At 47.7% G+C, this 7,500-nt stretch overlaps 1 pseudogene; it reads right to left on the reverse strand.

Annotated features, from left to right (window-relative positions):
• The window catches only part of LOC113813141 (uncharacterized), a 48,565-nt pseudogene that overhangs the window by 1,492 nt on the left and 39,573 nt on the right, over positions 1 to 7,500 (reverse strand).

Raw genomic sequence — 7,500 nt, forward strand, 5'->3', positions numbered from 1 at the left:
GGTCCGCCGCCTCCGACACGAGCACACGGTCCTGGAACCGGCCCGGAGCGGTTCCCCGGACCTGATGAGGTCTGGGCACGGGTCCGGGGGCGAAGAACTGCGCCTCGCCTCGCCGCTGCTGGAACAGAGACTGGTCCTCCTTCCGGCTCTGCCCTCGCGACACGTCCTCCTCCGAGTCGACCCGGTGCGGCATCGGCCTCCTTCGCCGCGTGGGGGAGCCTCCCTGGCCTCCCCTGCGGCGCGTCGAGGAGGGGAAGGGCCTCTCCGTCTCGGGAGCGAACGTGGTCACGAACTCCTCGTCAACGTCGCGGAGACCCAGCGTCGTCGTTACCTCCACCTCCTCCTCGTCCTTAACCACCGGCTGGAGACAGATCGTAAGATTAGATAAATTCTCTTTTACGTGTGTGGATTATTCCTAAGACGATAAAAGAAAGTTTCAAAAATCATTGGACAATATATGAGGACTTATGACATGTCTCACGTTATATCCCAGAATATGTCAAATACTACAACACATACTTAGTGTCAGGCGTTTCATCTGCACACCTCTGATTAGTGCAGGTCGCCATGCAGTCGGCATAACATTCAGTCCTTGTTAGTTAGTCGACGAGACAAGCAATGAACGGATCTTTCTACAGTGTTGTTAGTCATCTTTCTTTGTTACATGAGGCCACTCCAAAGACGAGGCTTTTTCAGCAATTTATTTCTTATACATGCCAAACTATCTGAGATCTGATGACAAGCTACATAGTTCGTGATTTTTATATACACGTTCATTAATTTTCCTATCACAGCAAATCAACGCTATACACTATTTCATGCAAACACTAGATAATCACAAAATTGTGGGGAAATTTGATTCATATACAGCATCTTGCAATTAAGAGAATATTATTTGTTAGTCGGGAAAGACAGATATGAGTTCAAACAAGAAATGAAGGAGGGAGAGTTTTCATTTGCGTTCAGGAAAATAAAATAAAAAAACACGAGGAGTAAAAAAGAGAGAAACGAGCAAACGGCCAAGAAAGGAAAGAAAAGGAAGTATTAGAAGAAGAAAAGAGGAATGAATTAATTGATTTACTCTCCCTCGAGAAGAGCAAGGCAGCTATTCCAAGCTGCAAGGCACTAGATGTCTTTTCCTGCCACTTGCACCACCACCGACCAAAACCACCACCCGATTCACCACCACCATCACCACCACCACCGGGCTGCTACTACCAACGCCCACGGGCTCTGAGGGGGGGAGGTGGGGAGGGCGGCGTGGGTGTGGACTCTCACCAGCGCCCCGTGACCCATGCTGCGCCCATCACCGCCGCCGACAGCAGGCCCACCATCAGGACCCGGGAGAGAGAACCCACCGAGATCCCCGTCGAGGAGCTGCCGCCGCTGGCCATGGCGTCCTGCCACAGCTGCGAGTACTCCGAGTTGTTGGGCACTTGGAACTGGAAGTCGATCGGCTTGAACAGCTCCAGGCGGTGGCTGCGGGAGGAAGCGGTCAGGGGGCGGGGCTCGTGAGAGGGAAGACCTACGCATGTACGCAAATACACGCACGCACACACACAGAGACATGCACGCACACACACACAGAGACATGCTCTCACACACACACACACGCATAAATATAGAGAAACGGATAGATAAATACATAGATGTCTATATATAAGCATATCAACATAAGATTATGCACACACACACACACACACACACACACACACACACACACACACACACACACACATACACACACACACACACACACACACACACACACACACACACACGCACAAACACACACACACACAAAAAAAAAAGTGTCGAATAGATTGACAAGTAAATATACAAGCATATCAACAACAGTCCCCCACACAAACACGCACACACACAAAACAAACAAACGCAAACAGCGTCGAATAGATAGACGAACAAATATACAAGCATATCAACAACAGTCCCCCACACACACACGCACACACACGCACACACACGCACACACACAACAAACAAACAGCGTCGAATAGATAGACGAACAAATACACAAGCATATCAACAACAGTCAGTCCCCCACACAAACACGCACACACACAAACACACAAAACAAACAAACACACAAACAGCGTCGAATAGACAGACGAACAAATATATCAACAACAGTCAGTCCCCCACACAAACACGCACACACACAACAAACAAACACACAAACAGCGTCGAATAGATAGACAAGTAAATACAAGCATAAATAACAGTCAGTCTCCCTCTGCCCTTCCCCGGTACTCACAAGTCCGGCTGGGGGAAGTCCGGGTCGTTCTCGGGCGCCGGGAACAGGGACTCGTACACGCGGGCCTTGTCGGTGCCGTGGATGGCGTAGGCGTTGACGCGGCTGACGTTCGGGGGAAGTGGCGGCTGCTGGGTGGGATCAAGGCCGAGCCCTTCCACTTGCCCTGGGGGAGGGGAGAAAGGGGGGTGGGGAGGGGATAGGGGGGAGGAGGGGAGGGGGGATGGGAAGGTGGAGGGTAGGGGAAGGGGAGAGGGGGATGGGGAGGAAAAGGAAGAGATGGGGGAAGGGGGATGGGGGGAGGGGGGAGGGGAGGCGTGGTGGAGGGAGAGGGAGGGGGAGGAGGAGGTGGACGAGTGGGGGAGGGGGGAGAGGTGGTGGAGGAGGAGGAGGGAGGAGGTGGAAGGATGGAGAAGGATGGTGAGGGGAGAGGGAGGAGGGGGAGGGATGAGGTGGTAGAGGAGTGGGGGAGTGTGGAGGGAGAAGATGGAGGAGGTGGAGGGGGGGAGGAGGAGGGGTGGGACGAGTGGGGGGAGGGGGGAGAGGGAGGGAGGAGGAGGAGGAAGTGTTGGTAGAGGAGGGGGAGGGGGAAATGGTGGTGGAGGAGGAGGAGGAAGAAGAGGTGGGGGAGGGGGGGAGCGGGAGAAGGATGTAGAGGGATTGGAAGAAGAAGAGGAAGAAGGAGAAAAAGGAAGAAAAAAAAAACAAAAAATTAACACACCAATCCACCATCGCACCCTCGTCAATTCACGTACACATATCAGACATAATAATAATAATAAGAATAAGAAGAAGAAGAAGACAAACACAACGTAAGACATAATAATAATAAGAAGAATAAGAATAAGACAAACACAACGACACCGATAACGAATCCGATAACGAATCCCCGGTTTCCTTACGTCCGTCGACGCTGGGACTTGGGCCAAGTAGTCCAGGGGCATCGAGTGTTTGATGGCGTTGCGGGCGCCCTTGAGCAGGAGGAGGAGGTGCTGCCCCCAAGGCCCGAGCTCCACCTCGAGGTACTCGTCGTTGTCGTTGAGGAAGAACATCTCCACGACTGCGAAGGAGGGAGGTGGAGAATGGTGATAAATAGGGAGGCAGAAGTAATGTAAGAGAATATTTCCGCGATCACTGCGAAAGAGGGAGGTGAGAGAAATGGTGATGAATAAGGGGAGGAAATAATATATGAGAAACGAAAGAAGGAAGTGGAGTGAACGATGATGAATACGAGGAGGAAGTGCAATATAAGAGAATATTTCCGCGACTGCGCATGAAAGAGAAGGAAGTGGAGAATGGTGGCCATAAATAAGGAGTGAAGTAATATAAGAGAACATCTCCACGACTGCGAAAAGAGGGAGGTGTGGAGAACGATGATGAATGAGGAGGAAGTAATGTAAGAGAATATTTCCGCGACTGCGAAAGAGGGAGGTGGAGAATGGTGATGAATAAGGAGGAAATAATATATGAGAACGAAAGAAGGAAGTGGAGAACGATGATGAATGAGGAGGAAGTAATATAAGAGAATATTTCCGCGACTGCGAAAGAGGGAAGTGGAGAATGGTGATAAATAAGGAGGAAGTAATATAAGAGAACATCTCCACGACTGCGAAAGAGGGAGGTGGAGAACGATGATGAATGAGGAGGAAGTAATTTAAGAGAATATTTCCACGACTGCGAAAGAGGGAAGTTGAGAATGGTGATAAATAAGGAGGAAGTAATATATGAGAACGAAAGAGGGAAGAGAAGAACGATGATGAATGAGGAGGAAGTAATATAAGAGAATATTTCTGCGACTGCGAAAGAGGGAAGTGGAGAATGGTGATAAATAAGGAGGAAGTAATATAAGAGAACGAAAGAGGGAAGAGAAGAACGATGATGAATGAGGAGGAAGTAATATAAGAGAATATTTCTGCGACTGCGAAATAGGGAAGTGGAGAATGGTGATAAATAAGGAGGAAGTAATATAAGAGAACGAAAGAGGGAAGAGAAGAACGATGATGAATGAGGAGGAAGTAATATAAGAGAATATTTCCGCGACTGCGAAAGAGGGAAGTGGAGAACGGTGATGAATGAGGAGGAAGTAATATATGAGAACGAAAGAGGGAAGAGAAGAACGATGATGAATGAGGAGGAAGTAATATGAGAACGAAAGAGGGAAGAGAAGAACGATGATGAATGAGGAGGAAGTAATATAAGAGAACATCTCCACGACTGCGAAAGAGGGAAGTGGAGAACGATGATGAATGAGGAGGAAGTAATATAAGAGAACATCTCCACGACTGCGAAAGAGGGAACTGGAGAACGATGATGAATGAGGAGGAAGCAATATAAGAGTACATCTCCACGACTGCGAAAGAGGGACGTGGAGAATGGTGATAAATAAGGAGGAAGTAATATAAGAGAACATCTCCACGACTGCGAAAGAGGGAAGTGGAGAACGATGATGAATGAGGAGGAAGTAATATAAGAGAGCGAAAGAGGGACGTGGAGAGCGATGATGAATAAGGAGGAAGTAATATAAGAACGTGAAAACATACAGGGAGAAAGAGAGCAAGGAGAAACACTAGGGAAAAAGGGAGGACGTAACAGAAAGAAAGAGAAGGGAGTAACAGAAAAAGAGAGAAAGAGAAGGGAGCACCAGAAAAAGAGAGAAGGAGAAGGGAGAAACAGGAAGAAAGAGAAAGAGAAGGGAGTAACAGACAAAGAGAGAAAGAGAAGGGAGTAACAGAAAAAGAGAGAAGGAGAAGGGAGTAACAGGAAGAAAGAGAAAGAGAAGAGAGTAACGGAAAGAAAGAGAAAGAAAAGAGAGTAACGGAAAGAAAGAGAAAGAGAAAAGAGTAACAGAAAGAAAGAGAAAGAGAAGGGAGTAACAGAAAAAGAGAGAAAGAGAAGGGAGTAACAGGAAGAAAGAGAAAGAGAAGAGAGTAACGGAAAGAAAGAGAAAGAGAAGAGAGTAACAGAGAGAAAGAGAAGGGAGTAACAGAAAGAAAAATAAAGAGAAGAGAGTGACAGAAAGAAAGAGAAAGAGAGGAAGAGATAAAACATTACAAATTAACAGCAAAAATATAAAAAATAAAAAGGGAGCAACAGAAAAAATAAAAGAAAAAAACAAAACCAAAGCAGAAAGAGAACGAAAAAATAAGAAAAAAATACAACCACAGCGCCACGGAGGAGACGACCACCCTACCCTCCCCCTCAACCCCCCCAACCCCCGGCATCGAGGACGACCCCCACCCCAAGCCCCAACCCCGGCATCGAGGACGTCCCACCCCAACCCCCAACCCCACCCCCAACCCCCCGACATCGAGGACGACCCCACCCCCACCCCACCCCCAACCCCTGACATCGAGAACGACCCCCAACCCCAACCCCTCAACCCCCCGACCCCACCCCCCACCCCCACCCCAACCCCCCGGCATCGAGGAGGACGCGCAGGCACTCACCCTCGTAGTCCCAGAGGCCGTAGAAGGGCTGGCCGGAAGGACCCTCGGGCTTGGGGTCGTCGAAGAAGGGCGCCGTCACGTTCATCTCGACGCCGGCCTGGTCGAGGGGAGAAAGATTGAATGAGGATTAGAAGTGATTTAGAAATGATGGCGATTTAAAAAGGATTAGAAATGATTGGTGACGATTTTTACAAAATGGCGATTGAAAGAGGATTAGAATTGATTGGTGACGATTTTTACAAAATGGCGATTTAAAAAGGATTAGAAATGATTGGTGACGATTTTTACAAAATGGCGATTGAAAGAGGATTAGAAATGATTGGTGACGATTTTTACAAAAATGGCGATTGAAAGAGGATTAGAAATGATTGGTGACGATTTTTACAAAAATGGCGATTGAAAGAGGATTAGAAATGATTGGTGACGATTTTTTTTTTAGAAAATGACGATTTAAAAAGGATTAAAAATAGTGTTTCGAAGCGAGAACAACGCCAACTTACAACTCCTTTATTCTACGGAAGACACCTATTTTCACCTATTTTCTCTCACCTCGAAGCCTTGGAGCTTAATCTCGACCGGGTCATGGGTCACGGGCTTGCTGTTCCACTCCGTCTTGATGTGGTACCTGAAGATCCTGCAAAAGGGGGGGAGGGAGGGGGGTATTTGGGCAATTAATATCAAATCGTAGCTTCATTGACCTCTGTATCTGACCCTCACGTGGAAGAAAAGAAAAGTGACCTGGATTGTGCTGTGTACCGCGTGTTAGGTCAATTTAATTCTAGAATAATCCTAAACTAACATGGACAACGCATGTCAGTCTTCTTCTTTTTTAATCAAGTGATATTTAATGATGATTATTTAATTCATGACCCACATGCTTTTACCTCTGACGTACTTACCCTTCGATAGCATCAAGCCACAGCTGAGATGATTCCTGGGGGACGTTATCAAGCACCTGGGTGAAGTTGACCTCTTCGAAGAACCGCAACACGTGGCTAGGGGGGGGGGGGAGAGAAACGTTTATTTTCAACGAGAGGAGGAGAAACGTTTTGCTTTCACCGAGGGGGGGGAGAAGAAACGTTTGCCATGAGGAGAGGGAAGGAGGACCGTTTATTTTCAACGAGGGTGAAGAGAAACGTTTGTCTGGAGGGAAAGAGGAACGTTTATTTTCAACGAGGGGAGGAGAAACGTTTTGCTTTCACCGAGGGAGGGGAGGGTAGAAACGTTTGCCATGAGGAGAGGGATGGAAGAACGTTTATTTCCAACGAGAGGAGGAGAAACGTTTTGCTTTCACCGAGGGGGGGGGGCAGAAACGTTTGTCATAAGAAGAGGGATGGAGGAACGTTTATTTTCAACGAGGGGAGGAGAAACGTTTTGCTTTCACCGAGGGGGGGGGGGGCAGAAACGTTTGTCATGAGAAGAGGGGTGGAGGAACGTTAATTTTCAACGAGGGGGAAGGGAAACGTTTGCCTTGAGGGAAAGAGCAACGTTTATTTTCAACGAGGGGGAGGAGAAACGTTTGCCATGAGCGAGGGAAGGACAAACGTTTATTTTCAGCGAGGGAAGGATGAAGGTTAACACCAAGCGAAGAGAAACGTTTTACTTTCAGCGATGGAAGGAGAAACATTTATCTTCAACGAGGGAAGTAGAAACGTTTGAAGGAAAGGGAAACGTTTATTTTCACCGAGGAAAGAGACTCGTTCCTGTCTATGTTTACGTTCACTGAGAATATTTTTCCATGAATACATGATATTTTTTTGGCAAACAAAAACACAAGTACAT

Source organism: Penaeus vannamei, unplaced genomic scaffold (assembly GCF_042767895.1).
Source record: "Penaeus vannamei isolate JL-2024 unplaced genomic scaffold, ASM4276789v1 unanchor917, whole genome shotgun sequence".
Taxonomy (NCBI): Eukaryota; Metazoa; Arthropoda; class Malacostraca; order Decapoda; family Penaeidae; genus Penaeus; species Penaeus vannamei.